Here is a 4,187-nt window from a genome sequence, read left to right as displayed (position 1 = left end):
ATTGGGATGAAAAACTTACTGCTCGTTTGATCAATGAATGGAAGAATATCTGCAAGCAGGCCAATTCTGTAGAGTTCCCACGGAATTTTGGTGCTCGTACTAAGAAATATAAATTGGTTGTGTTTGCTGATAGTAGTAAGGTTCTGTTTTGGCACTGCAGTGTATCTGTATAACATTAATACAAATAGGATCTACTTCATTTTAGCACGAAATAAACTGGTGAGTAAACAATTGGAGTCAAAATCCATACCAAGCTTGGAATTACAAGCTCTTGCATTAACCGTTGAAACTGTAAAGGATTTGAAGAATTAACTTTCAGGATTTGGTTGGGTTGATCCTATTGAGATAGTTGGATGCGAAGTCTACTCTGACAGTTTGGTGGTACTGACCTGGCTGCAGTCTTACGCCTTGAAACTTGACAAACTACAAAAAAGCAACCCTTTATACTCAATAGGTTAGAGTATATCAATAAGCTGTGTGAGGATTCTTGTATGAAATTTTGTGTCAGGGGAAGATAATCCAGCATACTTCATCACCAGACCTTTATCCTTTAGACAGCTGATGAGAACAAACTATATAACGAATCCTAAGTTCATTACAGAGAGCGAAAGCTATGTGATCTGTAGTGACAGCTCATTGTCTTTCATTATACCTGGATTATTTGAACCAAAACGAGTGCATAAAGTGGAGACAAATTGTGGTAGTGCTTGTTCACCTCCGCATGTGGGCTCAGAACATCTTTTCTCTCTTAATAGGGTTTCTAGTTTTGAGAAGGCAGTGAGAGTGCATGCGGTGGTGCTCAGGTTCTGCAGCATTTTGAAATCTAAGTTTAAAAGTAAACATCCAGCTCTAGATCATTCTGAAGTTGAAGACGGAGGCTTTAACTTTTATGATGAAGCTTGTAGGCAGATTATAATCAGGGATCAACATATTCACTCCCCAGATGTCATTGATTATTTTCACTCTAAACAGAAGCGGTTGAAGAATCTGCCTAACATTGTTGCAGAGTTGAACTTGTTTCTTGATTCGGATGGCATGGTGAGGGTAAAGAGTAAATTCCGAAGATTGAAGGAAGTCCAACATCTTAACAAATTCAACTATCCTTTACTAATATCAAAGGACAGTATGTTGGTTCCTCTGATTACAAGGGAATTGCACGTGAAGCTCTCACATGCTGGTTGTTATCCTTTGTTGGCAGTACTTAGAAGAAACTTTTGGATTACCCATATATACTCGGCTATGAAGAAAGTTTTGTCAAACTGCATTACTTGTAAGAGAGTAAATGAAAGGGTAATTAAACTAAATCAAAGTCATTATCCAGAGTTCAGGATTAATCCTGAAAACATACCGCACAGGCAGATTTTCATTGATCTTAAGGGTCCTTTTAAAATGAAGAATGATCAAGGAAATACTGTCAAGGCATGGTTATGTATTATGCGTCTGTGGTCTCGGGCTATTAACTTGAAAATTTGTATGGATTTAACTTCAGAGGAGTTTATTAGAGCATTAAAATTTCATACATATGAATTTGGCATTCCCTCCTTATGTCTGTCTGATTTGGGATCGCAATTCGTTGCTGGTGCAAATCAGATCTCTAGTTTCTTGAGCAATTACGAGACAAATGCATATTTACAGGAACGTGGAATTAAATCCTTTAAATTTGAGCAATATTACAAAGGATGTAATCAACTCGGTTCATTAGTAGAGTCTTGTGTGAAACTAACCAAGCGCTTATTATTTGAAGCAATACGCAATAATGTTCTTTATCTTCAGGATTTTTATTTTATTGTTCAAAAAACTATACATTCGGTGAACAGAAGGCCAATTTCATTTATAGAGTCTCTTAGGGATTCTTCAGGAGAGAGCATTCCAGGAATCATTACCCCAGAGATGTTGATTCATAGCAGAGAATTAGTTTCCATCAATATAATACCTCAACTGCAAGCCCCAACAGATGCCGATCCGGAATTCAATGAAGATCAGATTCCTTTATCATTACTGAAACTATACAAAATGTACGACATAATCTCATTAAAATATACAATTAAGAATTTGTTGGGAATCTGATATATCAAGCCGTGAATAAAAAAGACCGATACAAGCCCGTTCAACATAAAGAACTTAAAGTTGGAGTTATAGTGCTTTTGAAGGAACCCATAGCTAAACCCTGTAATTATCCAATGGGACGCATTAAGGAAACTGTAACAAATATAAACAATGAAGATACGGCTTTGAAAGTCTTTAAGGGGAAAACTGGAGAAATATTAAAACGGCACTCTAGTTTTATAATTCCTCTTTTGTCAGTCCCAGGCGATGATGAGAAGCAAAGTGTACCAGACACTAAAGGGGCCCATACACGTTCAAAAAAAGCGTCAAAATTTTGCATCAAAATTTTTACCTTTAACTTTGATACAGAATTTTGGTGCATAATTGCCCACACACGTTTAGGCGTTTTTAATATCAAATCTCAGTATCGTTAAAATCTTCAACATGGATGCATCAGTGGCCATAGCACTATAGTGTTGGCATTGGACTCTGAAAAACCTCCTGGTAAACGTTGGAAATAGTCAAAAGACTGGTTTTTAAAACTGGAAACCTACGGACACGTCAACCTTCTCCAAGAATTACGTGTTAACGAACCAGAGGACTTCCGTAACTTCCTTCAAATGGATGTACCATCGTTCGAATAGTTACTCGGCCTTGTCGAGCCCTTGATAAGGAAAGAAGACACCATCATGCGTCCATCCATATCACCAAGTGAACGCTTGTCCATCACACTCGGGTACCTGGCGTCTGGAAATTCCTTTGAAGACTTGAAATTTCTGACAGCATGATCTCCGCAAGTGATTGGAAAGTTGGTTATTGATACCTGCGAGGCCATCATCCTTTGTCTGAAGCGTCGGCAGACTATAAAGGTAAGTAAGGTCGTAAATAACTTAAAAGCATGTACTGTTAGTGAAACTTTATTATTATACCAAAGCAATGAAAATTAAAATAAACTGAGAACACGTACTATGTGTTAAACTTGTACATGAACAAGATATATCAATCTTGACAGTCCAACACTTTTACGCGTCGATTGGTAAGACTAAAATTCCCAAAATACTCAGACAGGTTGCTTCCGGTATTAGGGGATTCAGTTGCAATTTATGAGAAATGTTCGCCCTGGTAATTCTTCATGAAAGAAGGTGCAGAGTCAGACTGAACTTGGTAGTGGCCAACAGAGACACATGGGGTAATGCATAGACTGCTGGATGGGGTTGTGGTGTTGCCATTGATTTGCACCGAATTTCTGTGCAGCGTGCTGCATCGAGCTTCAAACAATATGTCGTTTATGGCTTTCTTCGCAAACTGCTCTTGTGTGGCATCCAAACATTTCAGTTCATGCGCCCATGTCTTCGCTTGGCTCAGGTACCGGTCTTCCAGCTCAGTTAACCGTGCTTTTGCCAATGACAGGAGTTCCGCTTTCTCGGCTTCCGTGACTGGCTTGCGTTTTCTGCTGAGAGATACGGACGGACTGGAGGATGAATGCTTCTTCGGCGTGTAATTGCTGGAAGTGACCCCTCACAGTTCTCGCTTTCTCTTTCTTTAGTACCGTCTCCTGAGTCATCTCCATCCTGGAACAGAATAAAAAAAATTAAAATAGAGAAAATTACTCTTGAGAGTACAAATCCACACCTCATAGCCACCCTAGCATATAACGTTTATCTACACTTTGTCCTTCTGTGACCTTGACCTTTGGTCTCATGACCTGAATTTACAGATATTTCCAGAACTTCCCAAGTCCTACAACTGTGTAAAGTATGAACTTCATTGGCTCAATATTTCTTGAGTTATGCCGCGAACAGACATCCAGACAGACACAGACATACAGAGACGACAAAAACATTATCCACGCCACGACTATCGTCGGCGTGGGTGATAACAATTAAGGGCATACTCAGGATATACATGCAGAACCAACTAGTATTATCGTTACTTATTAGGGTCAAACAAGCAACAACATATAATGACTTCAGTCCATTACAGAAATTACTAATTACCAGATTCGTTTCAGAGAACTTAAGACCTTTTCTCTAAATATAAAATTCATTTCGTTGTGTTATAAAAACAAATGGACATACTATATTCTATTGTGCCTTTTCCCCCAATTATTACTTACTAGTTTCATATGAAGTTCTTGCCGA

General features: G+C 38.6%; 1 pseudogene; it reads right to left on the bottom strand.

Annotated features, from left to right (window-relative positions):
* Positions 1-2,965: 2,965 nt before the first annotated feature.
* Positions 2,966-3,953, bottom strand: LOC137656592 (uncharacterized; annotated as a pseudogene).
* Between the last annotated feature and the right edge of the window lie 234 nt (positions 3,954-4,187).

The sequence above is a fragment of the Palaemon carinicauda genome, chromosome 17 (genome assembly GCF_036898095.1).
Source record: "Palaemon carinicauda isolate YSFRI2023 chromosome 17, ASM3689809v2, whole genome shotgun sequence".
Taxonomy (NCBI): domain Eukaryota; kingdom Metazoa; phylum Arthropoda; class Malacostraca; order Decapoda; family Palaemonidae; genus Palaemon; species Palaemon carinicauda.
The sequence above is the reverse complement of the archived record's forward strand: the minus strand, read 5'-3'. Positions and strand labels throughout refer to the sequence as shown.